The sequence below is a fragment of the Dermacentor variabilis genome, chromosome 9, assembly GCF_050947875.1.
Source record: "Dermacentor variabilis isolate Ectoservices chromosome 9, ASM5094787v1, whole genome shotgun sequence".
Taxonomy (NCBI): Eukaryota; Metazoa; Arthropoda; class Arachnida; order Ixodida; family Ixodidae; genus Dermacentor; species Dermacentor variabilis.
The window spans coordinates 131158773-131182026 of record NC_134576.1 but is presented as its reverse complement, the minus strand read 5'-3'; the positions used below and the strand labels follow the sequence as shown (position 1 = coordinate 131182026).

At 47.0% G+C, this 23254-nt stretch overlaps 1 protein-coding gene and 1 pseudogene across 1 annotated transcript in view; both read left to right on the top strand.

The window, feature by feature from the left end:
* The window catches only part of LOC142557515 (uncharacterized), a 115319-nt gene that overhangs the window by 39264 nt on the left and 52801 nt on the right, over window positions 1–23254 (top strand). The window lies entirely within an intron of this gene.
* On the top strand, window positions 21603–21782 carry LOC142558699 (U2 spliceosomal RNA; annotated as a pseudogene).

Sequence of the window (23254 nt, the reverse complement as noted above, 5' to 3'; positions counted from 1 at the left end):
CACAGCTGCAGAATGCTGCAAGAGCTCTGCTCCGATACTTGAAGGTAACCGGACCGGTCAACGTCTGTGACACAGAGCTGAGAATCTTCATTACGTCGGTGATACCAGTGCGCGATCAACTATTGGCTTTCTCTCGTACTCATACTAAAAGTCTTCGCTCCCTTACCCCAGTGCAGGATAGTCACCACCGCCCACTACTGGTTGCCCTCCTGCCTTTCATTTATTTTTTTTTAATTTTTGTTGCATAGCTGTTTTGACCGCGAAGTATATACTGGTGAAGAGATGTCTTGATTCGAGGCCTCTTCTGACTAATATTATAGACAAAGCTAGGATCTATCTCTGCTATTTTCGCATTGACGTAAAGGTCAAGTTCTCTTAATTATAATCCTGTATTTGTGACGTCCGTCGCTGCAACTGGCTTTGAATTTTATTTCAAAACGATCTTGTCAACTGTGCCAATGGAAAGATTGCATGTAGACGCTCATACCAACATCAATTAGTTGATGATAGTTATAATTTGCTGGTTGCATTCCTAATATTGCTTGCTCTGTTTTCTCTGGCCTCCTCCTGAGCGGTGACGATGTGGATTGCCACAATTTCCCGGCCGGCTGTTGTTGAATTTGCCCTGGTAATATGAGGGAGCACATTTACCATAAACTCTTTGACTCTACCACACCACATGGTGCATGGTAATACAAGCTCTCCAGCAGCCTTTGTTCTATAGCTGTTGTTCACACAAATTCTGAATCACTGAATGGTGGCAGGGTTCGCGTCGAGCATTGTTTTGGCCAATATCTTCAGACATGGATGAATCTCTGGCGTGTTTGTGCTGTGGCGAAGATAAAAATGTAATTATATTCATCCTGTTTTTCTGATGTCTGTCGTGGCAACTGGCTCTGAATTTTTTGTAGCAATCCTGTCGACTGCGCCCATCTAATGTTCCTATGTATTCCATGCAGCTACATTGGTATAACGATGATGTTTCAGCCTTGTTGATCTTCCTTGTTATTCATCCCCTCTGGCCTCCTCTGCATTATGGCGACTTGGAGAGCCACAAATGTGCTACAAGCTGGCCCCTGAAATAACTTATTTTTGGTTAGAAAGGTTATGCTGTGGCATGAAATGGGCGTTACATTTTATATGTGCAAATTTAGCTTGTTCTCCTCAGTTAAGTCCAGCTGGCATCTATGGTGTGGGCAATACATCCACAGGTAGTAGGCGGGTGGATGGCTTGGGCATAGCCTCACGTTCGACAGGTAGAAGTTGACCTGAATTTATTTAAGAGGAGAGCATGGCAGCAGGCGTTGAGTATTTCTTGCTCGGAAATTTTATAACCGCAGGCAAATTTACGTACCCTGCGTAAGGTCAACCAGGGGTGGTGGTGGGTGTGGCGATGGTGGTGATTTTGCTACGGACTGGGTTAGCCTGGCATACCTGGCCGGCAATTGCTCCGCCTGACATATTTGGCGTAGAAAATCAACTGATATGAAGTCATTTTCAATAAGGCAGTGCATAAAATCCACAGAACCTAGAAACAATCGCACCGACAATTCAGTGAATTTCTTTCTGTGGAGTAGTATTATAAAACGTTGCGAAGTACTTAGTTCGCGTCATCTGGACAGAAATCGCATATTTACTGGGCAGATTTTAACACCGTTTAGATCAGGAATAGTGCGAACGGTACTGTCGCCCTGACAGATTTTCTTTTATCATACTCGCGCATAAAGCACAACTTGCCAATCTCGAGCTTTGTCAACATCGCTCCGGGGCCAGGGTTTACTGAGTAGCCATCGTTTAGCCGAGCTTCAGTCACATGCCGTGTTGCCTTGCTTCCTTCCCGTCTTCTCCGTAATCTTATACGCTTTTCGCTTCACTAATCGTGCACCAACTTGTCCAGCTGAAGCAGTTGCATAACATCTCGCTAGATGCGCCGGCTAGCAAGCGGCAGACGGCGGTCGGTGACCACAGCGCCACCGCTGCAAGGCGTGCTGGCCGACCTGAAACGAGCGATGGACCGAACGTTTGGTTCTGTGCGTCAGGAGCTTCCAGCCACGGCCGGGTTGCGTGTGCGCGCGGTCCTTTTGCTATGGACACGCACTTTTTTTACGCGTCTTTTGGGCCGGAGTCCCCCTCGCCGCCGAATGAATATGAGCAGCCCCCACAGCTCAAGGGAACACGCTCGCCCGCTAAGGAATTTACGACTGGTCCCTCCTTTTGGGCGACCACGGCTATTTTGTATACAGCTCGGCCTGTTCCGTCATTTGCGCATGCGCGCCGAGTGGCTCTCGAAGCACCCTGGACAGACGTCCGGCCTGTTAACGACTGGGCCGCGGAATATAAAGAGGGAGGAGGGGAAGGAGAGGAGGAGGGCGGGCGGAGGGGGGGGGAGAATAAGAAGGAAAGCAAATATTTGACGGTACGCTCGCGTTCGGTATAAGCGAACAGAGCGCTCTTTACGGCGATCGCTGAAAGCACGGCTGCGTGCGCGATTCCCCGTAAACGCGCGTTGATGGCGTCGCCTCTGACTTCCGCGAGACGCCGGCAACGACACGTGACTTTCACATGCGGAATGCGCCAGCAGCACGAATGTAAAGCGCGTCGCAAAAGTCCGTGTAGCGCACAAACGCTGTATAAAACCGTTCCCAGCTGTCACAACCCCTGATTGGCCGACGTTTTAGCTGTTTCATCATTTAGCTGCCTTAATTTGTCAATGGTTTCTTTGTTCAATGAGTGCCTACTGTGATTGCCGATGCTTTTGTAGTTTTATCATTGACTATTGTGATTGGCCGGTATGTCCGTTGTATTTTTTGATTGACTGCCGTGATTGGTCAACGATTTCATTTGATTTGTCACTGCCTCTCGCGACTGACCGGTAGTTTCGCTATTTTATCATGTATTATTGCGACCGGTCGGTACATTCATTGTTTCTTTTTTTCATTTATATAACAAGGGCCCTTTTACAAGTTGGCAAGTCGTTATGCTTTACGCATGGCGCGTACAAAGGCGAGGCACAGCAGAAAGAAAAGCACGCGCACACACAGGGTGGATGTGTGCCTTTCAACTTCACTGACAGATCGTATCAAAATGCACAGTGACATAAATGTACAGGCGCAGATCCATACATGTAAAGACAGAGAAAAAGAGACGGCAGACTTGTGAGGCGCTACATAATCGCAGCCGTATTTCCAGCGAAGCTGTACTTTCTTTTCCTGAGCAGTTGCAACAAAAATTTTACCTCCCCTGTAATTTATTCGCGTACTTTAAAACATTGCCCGTAGTATATGTGACTAGTCCGTTTGAAACCTTGCCCGTATACAACGCTTTCGAGCACTTGTTAAGAAAGCTTTGCAAAGGCGGCAATTCACCGACACACATTTTACTTCGCTAGAAAATTGGCTATAATGGTGTCCCATCCCAATTTTAGATAAATTAGATCTCTGTTGCGATCACAGTTCTCGCAGAAAAGGGGGATAAATTCTACCTTGTTCCTAACACACACTTATGCCACTCCGGATCGCAGGCGGACATCATTTACTGCTAAAGCCTTTCAGTGCACGCTATTGTAAACTTCGTCCACACATTACCCATGACTGCCCGTATTCTTAAACGAATGTGAAGCACGGTGCTTCTTTTAGTTCAAGGAACACCATTGATAGCGAATACAATCCTAAAACAACGCACAAAAAATAGAAAAGAAAAGGAGGGATCAGTAACTATTTACAACGCTTCTAATTGAGCCTGGAACGTGACAAGTATCGTCACTCAGAACACGTAACAGCCTTGCACAGACATTTGTACAGTTGTTTTAGAACTTTGGGAAACATTGCTCATAACGGTAGTGTGACGCTCTGGAATGCTTGAATTAGTAACTTTCTGCAAAGGCTGCAATAAACCTAAACTGATTAAGCATTTATTCCTGGTCACTCACAACGTGCTTCTTACTTCATAATATAAGCAATATAAGCAATGTGCCTCACTTAATGAATGACAAGATCGAGAAATAGCAACTACATGCATCGTATAACACATGAAAAACTTGGAGAAGAGCTCTCACTAAATGATTTCAAAGGACATAATTGGGCTAGACACTTCAAAGTTTCGGTACACGTCACCCACAGAGTGGCCCCTAATTCCTCTAAATATGACATCTCTGAGAATTTCTCTCCTCCCACAGAAGCGTCGAAACTTTGTAAACATTTCATGTCTCCAAATGAGCTGAGAAAGAATATTTAGCAATTTTCATTTAAGCCCTAAATGACAGACTCGCTTCAAAATTTTCTTGCATATCCAACCTAGCGTTTCCCTAAAATATACCGTACGTGAGTGATGCAGTGTTTTCAGAAAACCGTGAAAACAAGCATACAACTTTTTCATGAAAGACGGAGGTAATAGCTGCATGCAAGCGGTGCCTCCTACGTACGAATGCTAATAAACGCAAAGTAATGCGATGTTGACAAGTTATATAAACAACATGGAAATTAACTAGAAATGTATGTCAGTAAATAAACGAGGTAATATGCACGGAGAAAATATATCACGAAAAGTTAAATTACAATCCAGGGGTAGGTAGCGAAAAAAAAAACGAAATTCTATGAAAAATTCAGCAGGCAAGCGATGTGAAATATCTCGCTATATCAATGGAACTGTAAGAATTGTGTGGTCGTGAAAGTCAATGAGATAGACAGAGACCAGCGAGGAACACATATGTGTACAGACGGTGAGCAACTCTTCTTTTGTGTCTTGTGATTGGGCACGTGGTACGCTGATTTTATCACTGGCCGTCGGGATTTGTCGGCGCAGATCAATCAATCAATCAATCAATCAATCAATCAATCAATCAATCAATCAATCAATCAATCAATCAATCAATCAATCAATCAATCAATCAATCAGTGAATCAATCAATTAGTGAATGAATGAATGAATGAATGAATGAATGAATGAATGAATGAATCCGAAAGCGATACAGTGACTCGTAGTTCTGGAATGGAAGCGTTCTTGAAGTGCCATTGTGACGTTCGAATTGTATTGTCTAGTTCACCTGTTGCAGATATTCAAAATTATTGGTTGCCCGCTCATATCACGTTTCTATCTAACTCGAAAAAAATGCGTGTAACTACCGTGGCATGGTTATGAAACAGTCCTCGTAACATTGTTCTTGCGCAATAAAACTGGCAATAGAGGAAATTTTGTCAAAAAACGGGAGAATCGCAACTTCTTGGTCGAGTTATTAAATCTTAGCAGATGCGTTTAAATGTGTCTTTGTGCTGTGCCCATGCTTATGTGCTTGCGATGCTTTAGCTATCGATAGCGACTCATACATGAGCCTGCACGTTTCATGACGTAATTAGTGACAATTATTTGTTTTTTTTTCATATAGATGTTCCACATTCATTTACGTATTATGCGGAACATTTGACATAGTTCAAGCTAAAACCATGTCTAAGTATGCGGGATATCGTCCCACAAACACCAACACGACTTCAGGTAGAGGTGTGTGAACCACTGTTTCAGATAAATGTCACAGGTATGCAAAACACTGCTCCTGTCATCGTCGCCTATTGACTGAAATACGTTTACACATGTTCATTGTGATGTTTATCTAAAACGCAAAAAATTGTTCTACTCAACGCTGTCCCATTTATTAAAAGGAAAAGAAATCCTCAAATTTTCCACTCATAGCGGGAACCTAAATGGAACAAGATTAAGAGTACACAAACCTCTAAAGATAGACCAAACATGCAAATGCACCCGTCAAGACACTATGATTCGTTGATCGCTCGTGATCCACACACACTGTACACGGAAACAAAACTTAGGAAAATGACGCAGTAGATCTATGAATAGGCCTGCTTATCGCTTATATTGCTTTAACTGAAGCAATGCAAGTCAAGTAGCATAAGCGTGGGTTAAGAAGGATCCCTGCAGTTTCCAAAACATAGGAAGCAGTCGTTTACGGCGCAGTCATCCCAGTCTTTCCTTAGGTTTGAAAGAGACTAGCCTTCATTGACTCTTTCGCCCTCTTTTGTGGTCGGTGGTTGGACTTTTCCCTCCGACACAAATGCGCTGATGACCTGGTCTGTAACTGAAAGCCAACTATTGCAGCTCTTGAAACACATGTGCTGTCCACCCAAATTACTGATGCAAGTGTACTGCTTAAAGGCTCTGTTCTCTCCGGAATTGCGCGAATAAACAACAAACGCTACCTAAATATCATCATTGCAACAAATATACTCCGCCCAAGCTCACCACTACTTTAATAAAACAAATAGTTTTCTTGAAGCCTTCCCCTATTCGGTTACGTTGACAATCATCGCCGGTGGTCTCAGCAGAATTACTTTACAGCGAAGCTGTTAGCCTCTCGGTGGTCGGCATCTTTCATGTACGTCCCTGAGCAGAAATTATCATCCTCAGCCATGGCTGATCCCCCTCGTAATGCATATAGGCTACAATCGCTCAGCAAAGTGAAGCGAACAGTGCGTACATTCATGAGGATCACGCATATAACGTACAGAACAGCGTATGTTTCCATAAAGAACAAGCTCAAAACAAGCATCTCTCATCATGAGCAATGGCTCATATCCCCGTAAGCAATGGATCATACCCCCGTAGAAGAAGTTTATTAACTGGAAAAGGCAGAGAGATCCGCCGGAGATTGGAGCATCTGGCCTTCTACTCTGGGCAAGGGAAGGGGAAGAGGAGACGAAAGAGGGTCACAATGGGGGATGATGATGATGGGAGAAACGAGATGAAAGAACACGTGGCATTAGTGCTACGTGATCACAAGCGCGAGTCCAGGCCTGTGTTGCCTAAGAAACAGGAAAAAGCACGCATTGACTCTATCGTCTGCCAACTCTCCGGCCATGAGCCTAGCAAGAAGTCCTCCGATATTCGTCTGCTGTCTGAATGCCTTAATGTAACTGCCAGTGTCAGTCTTTTGCAATCATACACATACCCCCGTAAGCAAGCAAACAATACAGTGGGTCATACGCCCGTAAGGCAGAGTCTACAAGCGCTCAGCAAAGTGAAACGAGTAGAGCATACATTCATTGAAATCACCCATACAACACACAGAAAAGCGTACGTTTCAAAAATAGCAAGTTCAAAACAAGCATCCGAACCATCAATAAAGTCTTGCATTACCGCCTCAGCAGTTGTAGAGGTGGTTTTGCAACAGCTTCGCTGGAAATCCTTCCTTCAATTTCCTGCTGCTGCTGGCCACTGCTGTCTTCACGAATAGCTCACACACAGAAACCGCACTCATATCTTTATTACCCCTACTGTTGATCATTCGTGCAACGTTGCTACGCCGTCGTGCACATACTGTTGTTGTCATTCTAGCGTCGACGTACCTCTGTTGTCACGCCATCGTCGTCGCAGCAGTGTCATCCCTGCTCGCTGCTGGACATACAGCCTTGCACGATTGACCGGTAGCGAACACACTGCAAGCTATCACCGAATATAGTGTGAGTCATGGCGGCCCGTGGCGACAGGTGGCGCACGTAAACGTGAGCTCCAACAACAGCGCGAAATCCTGTCATGCCATCGTTGTCATTTTATCACCTTAGTGCAATTATCATTCTTTTTTGATGCGAAAGTGTCAAATGGCCCTTTGAGTGGAAAAGCTGTCTGTAGTCTGGAACAACGAAACGGCACCTAAATTCCATTTGGCTGCTCCGACGCCACGTCACGAACGCACCTCGACGGAGCAGAGGGGGCGAAAGGGAATACCTGCTGTTTCGTTAGTGCACCAGGTGTTGCCTGAGGGGAGAGCGAGTAGCCGCGACGCCACGTCACCCTTGCTCTCGGAAGCCGGCATGCGGTCCCATATCTACATCTCTCTCAACCCCACTGGGCTTAGCTGCTGCGCGCCTGCTGGCCTTGGTGACCGCTGCTACTTTCTCGGGCTCTCGTCGCGCAGGACATCTGTGGCACGTGGCGTTGGCACCGCAGGTTGCCGCTGCTTGCTGGCTCGGGCCGCACGTACCGCTATGGTACATTACTCGCAGGGCAAAAGCTGAAGGACCACTCTGCGTTGTTCAATTGGACGTTAATGCTTGCGCTTAGGTGTCCTCGGGTGTTTTGTCAAGTCATCGTCATCCTGCCTCCGTCTTTCTCGCGGTCACTGCCTTGTCAGATCACTGTCCTCAACCCTCCATCTACAAGCCATTGTCGTCATCGTCGTCCCTTTGTCATCATTTTGTTGTCACAGAGTCGCCGTTGTGCTTTCGCGATCATTCCATCGTCGTTATGCTTTTGTCGGAACGCCGCCGTCGTCATTGCACCTTAGTAATTCCATTGTCGTCATAGAGTAGTCCGCATGAGCATCCCATTATCATCATGCCGTCGTCATCATACTATCAGCATCATTCCAGCATCTGCCTCACTTTGTTGTCCCATCATCGTCGTCATGCCACTGTCGTCATGAAGTTATCGTTATGCCGTCGTGGTCGTAAAAGAAACATAAATCATGGGGTTTTACATGCCAAAACCGCGATCTGATCATGAGGCACGCCGTAGTGGGGGACTCTGGAATAATTTGGAACCACCTGGAGTTCCTTTAACGTGTACCTATATCTGAGTTAACGGGTGTTTTCGCATTTCGCCCTCACCGAAATGCGGCCGCCGTGGCCGGGATTCGATCCCGCGACTATAGCCACTAAGCAACCACGGCTCGTAGTCGTGCTCGTTCCGTCGCTGTAATATTGACGCACTTATTCCAGTGTCGTCAAGTCAGGGTCGTCGTGCCATCGTCGTCATACAGTACTTTTTATTCCGTCAGGAGTTTCCATCGTCGTCATGCGTGGCATACGCATGGCCGAGCGTGAGAAGTTTATGTTGGAAGGTTTGGGTGTTTTGGTTGTCCATCATAATGCAGAAAACAGCGCAATGAGGACTGATACGATCACGACCGGGTAAGGTGGGTCTTCACCGCAAGAATCGTGAAACGACGACGAAGCCGGGCATCGGGATGATGAAAAAAAAAAGTAGAAAAGAATGAATTCACTTCATCGGTACATGTTGTGACTCTCCCGAGTCTCGAGCGGCTCTGATTAACACGGAGGCCAGGACGTACTTAAGTGACCCCTTGCGGTATTGTGTTCCTCGCTTTCGTCTTGGGGAACCTGTGGAAGTATTTCTGCTTTCGTCAGGTTCTGTCGTCAACGACCTCCTGCCCTTCGGTTTGTCTCCTCTTCGTCCTTTACTTTGTGTCATCTCGGGGAATAAAAGGGATGACGCTGTTTCGGAGAAGAGGGCAATTACCTGGACATGGGGACGCCCGCTTGAACGCTTCTCACACTTGACAGGCTTACCGTAGCAGCCTTTTCTTGTGACAAGGCAAGTCATCTTGTCACGGGAACGTACGCCTGAATGTCTCTCACACTTTACAGGTCGATCATAAGAGGACAAAGAGCAAGTCTAGACATGCCATCAGCGCTTTTCCTGTCTCGACTTGCCCTTTATTCTTACTGCGGTACGTTTACTGTATTACGAAGTTCATGTTGAGCGAGGCGGTTGCCAGTAATGATGTGTTCAACTGAGTCACGTGGTCTCTACTTCCAAATGATCGCTAAGCACGAACAGCGTTGTTAACAAACATCAACGAAAGCTTCGCTTAAATTAATCCTCACAGAGCGTGGGAGGTTTCTTTTTTTCCATTGAGGAAGTGGGGGTGGGGGTGGGGATGAAAGAAACGCGAAATGTCTCGCCAGTCGATGAAGCCGTGTTCTATTGTCTATTGTTTCAGCGCACTGGCATAAGCGCTAGTTTATAGACCACGGAAAGGAAATAACACCTTCTTGTTCATAAGCACATTGTTGAATAGATGTGGCGCTGAATGTTTTGAAATGATTGGCGTTTGAAACGATGCGGAAATAAATGCAGGATGAAAAACACATTACATGATATGTACTACAACTATAGTAGGTCACTGGAAAAAAGAACTACATATAGAAGCAAGCAAAATCATATATTCAGTGATGGTATTTCGCAACATATATGAATGTATCATGAAACGCAAACATAACTTCAACATGAATAATAGTGTGAAGTAGATGGCTGGAGAAGAAGAAAGAAAACAAAGAGTACGTATACAGGAAAGAAAAAGAAAATCACAGCTGTTTAACGTTTCCATTCCATAGAAACGCCAAAAGTGCTGACTGAAGTGTTTGTTGGTGGCTGAGTTAGAGTTAGCGTGGGTATACGGTGCAGCTCGAGGTGTAAACAAAAAAATTGATTTGGCCCGCAGCGAATGTGACGGCAGCTCCATCGCGCTTTCGTGACGTCACCCACAGCAGCTTGTCCGCATAAACGTATACATACACACGGTAGACGTAAAGCGAAGAGCAAGCGTGTCGCAAACGCGCGAGATTCTCGCCTATATACGCGCGCGCTCCCTCATCTCGAAATGCCGGCGAGCTTACTATGAGGTTTGTCGCTGCCTGCCTCCATCCGGGCCCGTGCAGGGCAATTAACGAGACGACTTGGGAAAACAGCTGCCCGCGCCACTTTACGGCTCGCGTGTGTATACCTTCGCACCTTCTTCCCTCGACTTCCTCGCGTGCTTGCGGTATAACCCTTTGCCAAAAGCGAGAGCCCTTTCCTTCGGCCCCTCCGCTGCGCACCCCCACGGTAACCGACCCCGTTCTCGAAACCACGTAGCGTATTCCTTCCACCGCGCTGGCGGCGATGGCGGGCGTGCCAGACCCGGCCGCGAAGCTGGAGGAACGCAGCTGCTCGGTCTGCGCCGTCGCACCGTTCTTGCAACACCGCGAATACTCGCGCGTGAGGCGCGTCAACGCCTTCTTCCGCGCAGCCGTTTGCACCCGCGGGTCTCTTTTTCGCGGCTATCCTCACGCCCGAGGGTCCAAGGTGTGACGCACTCTCCCAAGGTGTTGGGAGAGAGGGATATGAGGCAAAGGAAGGGCAGAGGGGGTCAACCAGACGTGCCTCCGATTTGCCACCCTAGGCAGGGGGTGAGGGGTGGGGTGGAGGCGAAAGGGGGGGAAACAAAGAGAGCAGGAAAGAAGGAAGAATCGAAAGAAAGAAAGAAAGGAAGGAAGGAAGGAAGAAAGAAAGAAGGGAGAGAGCACAAAAGGGTCGCCTCATAGGGAGGTGCGCATCGACACTACAGTTGGTCATTTAGGTCTGCAGACCTCGGTAAATTCGGCAATTGGCATGTCGTTTTCTGAACGTGACAATTTGCTTTGCGTCATTCGGTTGCGTCGAACAGGCTGTGGAGTCCGTGTAGATATTAAGGACTGCTTTGCCGTGGTCAATTACATTACCACGGATCTCACACATGTTTCGTCAACTCTTCCATCAGCCGATCAACTATTCAACGAGCGGCAAGCACGGTGGCGGGAAGTGTGCACTTCTTAGGGCACTTCCGAAAAAGACAGGAAAACACCGCATGCAGCAGGTAGAGATAGAGCGAAGGCAAGAATATGTATTATGCGGGCGCACAACCTGCCTTTTGAAGGCAACCACGGCCGGTATAATGTAATTGTTCCATTGACTCGATTCTATTCCTCTTTTTTTTTATATTTTTGTCCTCAGCCGCTTACTGCTGGCCGATCACGAGGATAACGTTAAGGAACAGCTGCTTGGACCGCTGACGAAGCGCGAAAAGTAAAATAATTGGGATAGAATCGTTGCATTACCCCGGCCCACGTGAGGTCAACAGGCAATGAAACCAAGGATAACAGAGGGTTAGATAAATGTTTGTTCACTGAAATGTAGAAGTAATAAATAAACAAAATGGGTCTAGAAGCCGAAGAAAAGCCAAGTTGCACACTGTTAGCAGCCGAATTCACGACCCACGCACGACACTTGCGAGTTCCTTCCAAATGAGCTACGGCGACGGCTGTCTTGCCGTGTAGATTTAGAGTATCTGTGTGTGCATGCACCGAACATAGCCGCGGAGGCGTTCCACGTTCGGTGCCGCAGGCGCCATCTGATGCACTGGCTAACACTCCCAGGACTAGGTTTAGCGAATGTTGAACAAATACCCCAGAAAGAGGACGAGGGAAACAGCCGCCCTCGTAGCACAGTTGGTAGAGCATCGCACGCGTCGTGCAAGCTTGTGGGTTCGTCTCCCAGCTGCGGCAAGCAGTCGTTCCTCCAACTTCCCTTCTGCTTTCCCTTCATATTTCAGCGTTTACAAAACCGTGCGTGTTTCCAGTCTACAAGGGAGCAATCTACGCCGGAAGTAAAGCACGTTCTTTGTCGCCGCCAAAGCTTCGACTCTCAACGATATGCGACTGCGTACTTGCCTGAGCCTTTCAGTGGCGCGAAACGATTGCCCTTCGCTTGCCCTTGGCACAGCTTTAGGGCACTTAGATGACAGGCCTTTCTCAGAAGATTAGATATTTGGACCGTGGCCTCGTGCTTCTGCGATGCATAAAGCCACAAAAGTGCTGCTGCGACTCTCGAAATGGCCTAGCCTCTTTTACTGCTTGTGATTGGCTCAACGATGAACTCCTGATTGTGTGTGAATAGCGCTAAGATCTCTTCCTTCTCATCTTTTAGTCGCCTTCCCAGTTCAGGGTAGCCCCAGTAGAGGGTAGCCTACCAGGCTCAGCCTGATTAACCTCCCTGCCTTTCTCTGATAACCTCTCTCTCTCTCTCTCTCTCTCTCTCTCTCTCTCTCTCTCTCTCTCTCTCTCTCTCTCTCAGCCGCTTAAACGAAGGACCATTCTCTATAGCAAATATAGCAAATATCCTGGCTGAAGAACTCTAGTATGTGCAAGACCTCCAAAGCACTACTAGGCTTCTTGAAGGCAACTGGGCTAGACGAATGCTTGTGGCTATACACGAGATTGAACATTTATCTGCGAGTTTTCGCTCACTGATTCTACTAGTTGCTTCTGATCTTTATTTCCCAGTTCCCCACGTGGCATGGTGGGTGTCTGCGTGGCATTCAACACCATGTAGACGCTGAGAACGGTGGTGTCTGTGCATTTATTTTGGAGTCCACAGCAGGAAATTCCTAGGTTAATTCGGCTTTTCGCTTAATTCAAACGCACTGAAAAGAGCCGGCGAGAAAACGTACATCGCGATGAAGGGAAAACTCGTTTAGTGTGAATTCGAAAGCATGTCGCGTCGGTTAATTTGACCTCTTAGGGTCGTCCCCTCATTCGCACAGCGGTTACTAAAACCCTTAAAGCACAATAAATTGAGCAGATGGCGTTCCAGCTTTCCTAGGCGTGAAGTTATTTTACTTTTATCATTCAGTGGTCGATGCGCCTTCCGCCTGTGAAGACATCCGTTCCCGCTAGATTCGTGTTGTGTCACGCCCCCCCCCCCGCCCCCGTATTCAGCAGCCCGCTTCATCCGTCCGGCTTGGCGTCGCCTGGCAATACAGGGCACTGTCCATCGAGGTCAAGGAAGAGGCTCTTCAGCATGTTAGGAAAATGATGTCAGCAGGTAACAGATCGGCCAGAACTACAGTGCAAGAAGAAGGCCTACTTGCGGCGCTAATAGCGAAGGTGGGAGAAAAGTCTTAAAGCCAACAGACAGGATCAAGTTGAGAACATGACTAAAGCAACTCTATGATTGAGTAGCGTTTCAAGAGCAAGAAGCAAGCGTACAGTACAGACTAGTTGAAGTAATAAAAACAAACATCAAATTGGTTCTTTTTGCCGCCATTTGTTAATTCGACCTTTGGGATGATTCGACCAAATCTTGCAGTTCCGCAAGGTTCGAATCATCGGGAGTCGATTGCACCGTAAAGGGCGACAGCTATGTTAAGCGCATCTCAAGGAAGTTTTCGACAAAATGGCGGTGTCCACTGTGAGGGTATGTTACTGTCGCAGTAAATGAGTTGAAAGAAATCCCTGAAGTCGACAAATCTTTCAAACCATTTTTTTTCTCTCTCTCTCCGGAACATCTGTGACGGTGTCTGCACGTGTGTGTATGCTCTCGTCTTTCTTTGTGGCATGCCACTTTATTCATTATTCGCGTAAACAGAGCATACTAAAACCGTTCTGATCCCGTTATGTCGGCTCTAAAGAGAAAGTAAGCAATAAATGTTGGCCTGTCACATCTGGGCCTAGCCGGTGCCCAGGAAGACTTGCAGGAATACGTGTCGTCGCCCTGTCCCGCCAGCTGGCACGAGCCTTTCGCGTCGTCCAAATTGTCTTGGCACACACTGCGGGCCAATGTGTCGAAATGTGCAGAGGCTGTTCTATGTTGCTTCCGGCGGAGCTCCATCCCACGCGACCGTGGAATAGAGATCTCTATAGGCTGTTGCTGCATTTGTCAATCTCTTATTTTGCCCGAGAAAAAAAATGAGCGGGGAGAAGGAAAAAAAAGTCTCCTGCACGGCGCCTGTCCTTGTCTGACCGCCGAGACGGCGGCGGCGGCGGCTTCCTTTCGCGATGAAAGGAACGATCCCAGTCGGCAACTACGGCTGCGACAGACGGGCCGTGACGACAGCCTCAAACGCGAGAGAAGCGTCTCTCTCGCCGCATCCTCTCCACTCTTCTTGCGCGTGACCCGTCGTGGTGGCGCAGTTGCTATATATAAGAGAGAGAGAGATAAGTGATAAGGAAAAGGCAAGGAGGTTAATCATGCTGAGCTCGGTTGGCTACCCTGCGCTGGGGAAGGTGGGAAAGGGGAAGTGAAAGTTGAGAAGGAGGAGAGAAGGAAACGGTTCCCAGCATGCACGCGCACATATGCATGAGCATCCAATGTACACTCAGTCGCAGCTCTACGTGACAAATGAAAATTAAGTTATCGGGTTTCACGTGCCGAGACCAAGATATGATTATGAGGCGCGTAGTAGTGGGGGACTCCGGAATAACTTATGCGACAGTCGCGCTGTTGATAGCGGGGTCCCTATAGTTGGACTCCCGCCAGCAACGATCATGTTTCTACAGAGAACGCAGTGTCGAAAAATTATCAACGCTTGCTTATTGCTCGGCTAGTTGGTTCTAGACAGACAAGACAGACCTTTCCTGTCCTTGTCTCACTTCTTGTCCTGCTCTCACTTCACCTTGGTACGCGTCTTATTAACACCGTAGCAAGAAAAAAATTAGTGCAAATCAATCCACACGCTTTCACGCCGCAAAGCAGCTTGTGGGCTATGGGATACTCCGTGCAGTGAATGGCTCCGGATTAATTTATATCACCTGTGGAATTCGCTAACGTGCTAAGCCATGTGTTACGTCATCGATTTTAAATGTACTTCTTTTTCGCATTCGGGTCGTTTCTGGGCTGGAGAAGTCCTCCGAACTTGCTCAGTTGACATCGATTTCTATAGGATGTATCGTATTTTTTCTTCACGAATAAACCCGCAACGAAACCGGCGTGTAAACGCTGCGAAAGCTCGTGACGTCAGAGAACGAGCTGGTACAGCAATTTCACGGTGGCGTCGCGACTATCATCTCTTGGTTTTCGAGTCTGCCCTGGTTTACGAAGCCCCCTCTCATAGTATAACAGTGACCCTTTTGCTATTGCAGAAACGTAGTTTACTGATGCAGCCTAATTTATTACCATTGTTTAGTGTCCACTTAGAGAACCCCAAGCAGGTGAAATGTATGCGAAGCCGCCTCACTATCTGATAGCCGGTCGGGTGCATTTATGCTTCGTATCTATTTTTCGCTTGACTCGTTTGTGTCTTCGTAGGGCTACGTCCGAAATATTCGGATCTATATATAAGTGACTTGAACGGGAACCAAATAAAAATTCACCTTTTTTTTATTGCGAAAAACAGTTAGAAACTAGAAATGAGTCGATAGTGTTCATTCCTTTGTCACGCTTTGGTTGAATCACTGAAGGATATTAAAAGAACATAATAATAATATACGAGTAGGTCACCCTGTGATCGAGCCTCTGATCCGTGGGTTTCAAGCAAAAGTGTTCAGACCAATGCGCCGTGGCCACCCTTTCTTACTTTGGGGGGGGGGGGGGTAGGGGTAGGTAGGGGGTAGGGGGGGTTTAAATGCAGAGAACCCACAATTCCTGCGAAAAAAAAAAACAGGTTCACAGGATAGTGGAGGTTTCAAGTGATCAACAGTGGAAGAACAAGGACTGTCACTCAAGCCAACGTTTCGACAAGCGTGACTTGTCTCAGTCAGGGCGTAGAGAAATCCCCTTGTCGAAACGTTGGCTACGGTGACAGGCCCTTTGTTCCACCACTGGTGACAAACTCTTGCGGGTGGCATTAATCGACAACCGAGCTAACGAGGGTCTCTGCATGGCGCCACAGACTCACAGAAAGAGCCCCGTAACAGTTAACGTTAATCTCCGGCGCATGCTGCTCAGGCGCTGGGCGCAGTTTACAGAAAACACTATTATGACGGTAAGGGTACCACTCAGCGCTAAATTCAGTTTGATTATATACATCCTTAGATGGGGCGATCATTCGACTGAAATGCCTTGCTGTGGGTATCACAGGTTCGGCGCTTTACGGTCAAACATGTTTCCAACGCGCTATGCGTTCCCATGTGTAAAAAAAAAAAACCGAATATATATGAAACGGTACAGTGTTCGCCTCAGGTATCACACGAAATGAAGATTTCGATGAAGGAGTTTTTGAAGAGTTCCTCTATGCCCAAGCAAAATGGCAGCTTATAAACTTACAACCTTATAAGCCAATGTTCAATGCTTTCGGGTTCATCAAAAAGGCGAAAAGAAAATGAACGAAAGGCGATTTTAAATCTTTGTCGGTCGTTTCAGTCATCACAATGCACTCACGGATAATGGGAGAAGATACACACGCCAAGCTACGCGTAGGCCAATGTGGGGAATCAGAACTTTCCTAGGTTAGCCAGCAATTCGATCCATTCAGGAGGTTCTGATTGTGCGCGATACGCTTCTCGCTCATAAACGATATACTCTGTAAAGTCCTTTCTGACCGTTAGGACATTGACATCAACGTGCCGGGCAGACATTCTGGCTTTCCCAGATGCTGTAGAGACTCGGGACCCCGATCATGTCATATGGGGTCCGACGGAAACTCAATTTTGTGTTGGATTTCGGGTAGGTCTTTCTTGAGCTGAGTTGTAATGTACCACAGTGCAATGCCAGGTCTCCGTAATCGACGTATGCACATTCGACTATTTCATGTTTTCTGAGCAATACGTAGCTTGTCGTCCAGGAAATGAACAGCCCTTTATCGTCCTTAAATTTTGACTTACAGAGTGTTTTCACGAAGTATAAGAAAAACTTTTCATGTTGGGTTTTATTGGCATTGCTTTTACTATTTTGAGCACATCGTGTCCGGAGGCGCCTGGCGCGAGCGAGCATCTAATATGTGCAATGTTAAACTAAAGACCTCGAATGATTTTACTAAATAAGATACACTGTTTCCGCCGTAAATAAGGCACGCAGTCGTGATAGTGCTTGCTGGGCACTTGGCGTTTTATATAAGGGAATGGTGCTGTCAGTTTTCTCTCTCTCTCTCTTTCGTTTTTTTTTCTGTGAACACGGGAACGATTACTGTATAGGAGAAGAGTCCTCCAAGACTGAAAGGGCCGGGGCAGTAAAGTGGGCCTAATTACTTGCTTAGACTTCGCCTAATTGTGTCCATTGAAATCGCTCACTTCAAGAGGCTTAATGACGCGTTGGTCATTTTTATAACCTTCGGTTTCCGGGCTTCTAAATTACACGGTGACTTAGTAATTTTCAAGTTCATGGCACTTCACTTGCCTTCGTTTGCAACGAACTCCATTTACAGACAGCAGTCATGCGTGAAGAAACAAAAAAAGAACAAGCAAACAAACAAACAGAAGAGGCAAAATACGACACAAAAAAAAACGAAACAGAAAAAGAAAGAGATGATACCGCTAAGGATGAGATCAAAGAAACCGCCACCGCGTACGCGCTAAGGCGGCGAACGGCCTCTTAAGGAGCGCTACAACCACTTGGAAGAAACTCTGCAAAATGAAGTGTTGTCGTTTACTGCATGTGCGTGCGTGTGTATGTGTGCGTGTGTCTGTTGTGTGTGTGCATGCGCATGCGTATACCATACACGCATGCGTATGTGTGCCTGCGTATACCATGCATGAACTCCCGATGCGAGAGGTGAGTTCCGAGTGTGCGGGTTCTCTCTGATTTTCATGCTGTGCGCAGGTTTCTGTGTTTAAGTAGGTTTCCGTCCAGTTGGCTGCATAGACGTGCGAATGACACTTTAGCTCCCCGCGTCTGCAAGGTGTGTTTGCCCATTCGTGTTGTCCACTTCTCTTGTGTCCTGTCTGCACGCCTCACCTTTTCTTACATAATGTTTGGCCGTCGTCGTCAACTGGTGCCACGAAAGCTTCGCTCGGCATTGTGGTTGAAAACGTTTTCATCGCCAAAAATTATGCGTATAATATAATAGGTCGGTTCCATTATTCGTAGCACGTTCCACCAGCTTGAACGTTGCCGGACTGCGCTTAATATTTTCTCGTTTCCGACCAGCGTCCACTCGATGCGAGACTCGCAAAGCTGTGCTAGAATATTTCTCAACCACAGGGTGCAACTCTCGTCTGTATATAGGGCTCATAACCATGTGTGTGATTTGTTGGGGTGTGCATTTGCGACCTCTCTATGTAGGGTGTTTATGTTTACAACCACAAGAAGAACAGCAAAATAATAATAATAATAATAATAATAATAATAATAATAATAATAATAATAATAATAATAATAATAATAATAATAATAATAATAATAATAATAACGAAGTTGGACTTGCAACCATTGTTTACCACTCAACTGCACACCGGAGTGAGGGAGCATTAGTTAACGTCACAGGGTTGTCGGTGCGGTGACCTCTTGCTGCGTACTCGGTTTAATTAAGCACATCTCTGGTCATCTTGCACCTTCTGTGTCATTGTAGCGCAAGAGGACGCGTGAGCGCTTGAAATTCGGGTTGTGCGTCTCCGTGTGCAGGTCTGGCTGTTTTGCGCGCTCTGCATTTTGACGGGAGTCACCCGTATTGTTCACGACGATGCTGTCTATTTGTGCGCACTGCGGTCTGTGACGTGGTGGGCCAGACGTACGACGTCTCACTTGCGGGCGAGGAGGGTGGCTTGTCTGAGCACAAGGGTGCGCTGATTTTCGTGGCGTTTGCGTAGATGTGAGACACAAGGTTGTTTGCTTCGATGCATCGGAAACAAGAAAAAAAAAGAGAGAAGAGGGCACTATCTGCCGATACAAGTTAGCGCAAGCACAGTTCCAATGCACCATAATTATTGCCATTTTGCGCAGTCGAAGATTGCCGGTCGTCATGTCATTTGGCCAATACGGGCGTATCCCTACAAAGAACTTTAGCGTGTGTACCCTTCCTGTAACTATTATGTCATCGGCGCGACTTAAACGCAGAAGTTGCAAAAGAAGAAAGGGAGAACCGCAACCCATTTATTGCTTTATACACACATTTCACAGGTTCTCAGTGGAGCATGACGTGAATTTGAAGAGAGAGACAAAGAGAGTAGTTACGAAAATGAGCTTTTCATTATCTATACACTGAGTACCAATGTAACATTGATGAAAGAAATACTACTGCAAGAAAAAAAACACATGTAATCATAGACATTGATAACTTTGTAACATTGACGGCAAGAACTATACAACGACAAATAACAACACCATAAACATATTGTCACACAAATACCATTTAAACTGACAGGCCCCCATATAGACCGAATAAATGGCTGATTAAATTTGAAGCCTTTGTTTGATCATGGACGGCAGCCTCGACGGACTGAAACTGATATAATGCTATAATACTCCTAGGCACTCGCTTCCTATGCTATTTCTTAAAATTCGAACTTCTGCGAACACAAGCAGATGCCTTTAGCCGTTTATTATAATCGAAAAGTGGCTGTTATCTTTTATTTTACAGGAATTGCACCCTTCAGTTGTCATTGTCAGCACTTGAATAAAATATTTGCGGTTGGTCAAGAGCCGCCCAAGAGACGGTGATTAAGTGATCTGACGACGACGATGACGATAGCAGTTTAGATGACGACAGGATGATGGCAGTTGCAGAGTGGCGACGAATACGACACCCACGATGGTACAACTAACAAGTTGCAATGCCGTGATCGATTGTGGCATGTGGCCACATTTTGTAAGGATCCGTTTCATTTCCCGTGGGCGGTGTTTCGTAATTAACGACCCATTACATTGTTTTTTTCTGGCGCTCAATCATTGGCACGGACACTGCCACGTCGCCGTTATCACCGAAGTCGTGTGGCGAGGGATAAGTAAAGAAAATGAAATGGATCGTTACAAAACAGAAACCGTAGAAAATGAAATGTAGCATTACAAAATAGGGCCCTCGCAAAATGAACGGATCATCACAAAACAGGGGCTACGGAAGAAAAAATTCCGAGGACACCTAAGTAATTCTTATGAGTTGTGAATGCGAAAGCAATTATGTGCAATTGAACGCCGCTGAGCGGTCTTGAGAGTTTTGCGCCACGAGTAATGCACCGTATCGATACGTGCAATACCCGAGCCAGCAAGCAGCAGCAACAGCCTGCGGTGCCAACGCCGCATGCCACCGACTTCCTGCGCGACGAGAGCTCGGGGAAGCAGCAGCGGCCGCCAAGGTCGGAAGGCGTGCGCAGTAGCTAAGCCCAGTGGGAGTGAGAGAGAGTGAGAGAGAGCGAGAGATACGGACCACGCTCTGGCTTCTGAGATAGAGCACGCGCACGCGCGCGTCACGCGTCTGTCTCGCCGACGACAAACCGTCTCGTCCCGCGGCATCACGTCGCCGTGTCTGCTCCGTCGAGGTGACGTGGCGTCGCGGCGTTGCCCTCTCCCCTCACGCAACGCCATTTCGCCAGCGCTGCCCCGTCGAGGCGTACTCGTGACGTGGTGTCGCAGCCAATGGGAATGTACGTTCCGTTTCGTTGCTACAGACGACAGACATCTTTTCCGCTCAGTGGGCCATTTGAGGCTTTTGCATTAAAAAAAAGTAAATAAATGCGTCCTTACAATGTCATGAGCCATTCCACTCTGTGAAGGTGGATGACTAGCGAAGCTGTTTAGCACACGACACAGAGTTGACGCAGAATTTTGAACAAAGGTACGAACTCATTTACCGTGATATTAATATACATTCGCGTGGACGATGGTACCGCCGCCCCGAGGAGCCGGAGGAAACTATAGACACGCATGACATAACGACGGCACCGCCACCACGGGAGAGCGGAAGGAAAGGGACACAGACAGACAGACAGACAGACAGACAGACAGACAGACAGACAGACAGACAGACAGACAGACAGACAGACAGACAGACAGACAGACAGAGAACTTTATTGATGGTCCTGAGGAACCATGTTAGGGTACCTCCCTATTCAGGGAGTCCCCGTAGCCATCGCGGGCCGCACTCACGTCGGGGTTGGAAGATCGTGGTCCTCAGTCATGTCGCAGGCCCTCTGGACACACGACGTAGTTGCTCTGAGAGGTCGCCGTTCTTAAGGGCTGCGTCCCAGTCCGTTAGAGTGGTAAGCGATGAGCTGCGTAACGCAGGGCATTGCCAGAGCATATGAGATAAAGAGCAGTACGCCTCCCCCCTGTTTAAACAGTAGGGTAGTAAAGGAAAGTAGATATACAAGCGCTTGGAACGCCGACGAAGAGAAAGTGGTGCCAATGTAAACATGGCCGACGCGGGTCAAGGTGTGGTATTTGTTCTTCTCAGCTGAATATCTGATACGGGTTCTATTTGGGCCCAAGCTATGAAACTTATTTTTCCAAGTTGGCGGAGTGCTTGACACCTGCGTCACCTAGCCCGTGGATGGGTCCGGTGTTGCACAATCTCCGGGATCGGCCCACGGTTTTTGAACACGCAGACGGAAAATGCACAGAACCCTAGCCATGAACAGCTTTGCTGTAAAAACGCTACCGATGACTTTGGGAACAGATAGCATTTTCTTTCTTGCGAATTTATGCCAGAGAAATGTGATGACGGTACCTGCAGCAAGCCCCGCTGATGCCTGTATGAGCTATACTTAACAGCTGTTCCTGCAAAAGAGCGGCAGCCATCTCCGTGTAGTGATGGCCTTCTATATTCAGTTTAATTGTACGAGGTGTATAGAGAGGCGTGCTTGTAGTTCCGTGCCTTATGAATAGGACACATAATAACAGCAAAAACAGAAGACGCGTCGAACATTTATAGTGGCAAAGCGATTGTTAACGTAAACCTTCGTTCAACATCAACAGTTACAGTTATCTGTGGTGCAGTCTAAAAGCTAGATGATACGGCTTGATGAGGCCTGTACCTCGTCGTCGTCGTCATCATCCTCATCATGATCAACCTATTTTATGTCCACTGCAGGACGAAGGCCTCTCCCTGCGATCTCCAATTACCCATGTCCTGCTCCAACCGATTTCAACTTGCGCCTGTAATCTACAAATTTTAGTGAGATACAAATACTAGCATGGCCGAATAAATAAATGAGTACAATCTGTGTAGCAGAAGCGTACACGTACCAGGTACAGGTAACTCGGCACGAAACACAATGAACAGAATTTCCTCGCAATTGCGAATAATTGGCAGCGCAAATATAAGCAGCAGGAGGAATACTCAAGCTATACCATGATTTTTAAAAAAAGTATCACTCTGAACAAATTAAGCCCTCGTTATTTTATTTTACGCTGAATAACACCCAAGCAAGCATTGCTGCCCTGCGAAGATTCCATAACGCATGTGCTGTTAAAACAATATCTACAACCCGAGCTGCTAACGGAACGTGATCATCACAATACCAGGTGACTTGTCGTATTGTCTCTGTGCGCTGTCTACATAGCCCACATATCCTACCGACGGGTATTAAGTTGCCTTGTACGTGTTCCGGCCGCAGGAGATGACTCAGCTTTTTATGAGTACTGGCATGTAGCCGCAGAGGCACATGAGTAAGGAATATCGAACAGCAAAGATACGTGAACCAAAAGACGCGTTGTGTCAGGTGGACTGACCGTCTTTTGTCACATTTCTTTAGTGCTTATTACGTCACTTCGACGTATTTAGGGACACTTGAGCTTTGTGGCTATAGTATCATCTTAGCAGTCAGTTATGGAGCCAGACCACGTCTTGCTTTCAAACACTTGTGCATACGAGGTGTGATTCTTTACTTATTTTTCTTTTTAATTTTTGTTCGCTTTTGAATTTAACTGCCTGCAGTTTGTACAGTAGACATATCCTAAGCGGGCCTCACAAGGGAACAGTTTGTTCCATTTAACCACTCTTGTGTGTATTGGAGGCGCATTGCACAGACCCTCATCGCTAACGACAAGACTGCTTTGTTGCAAA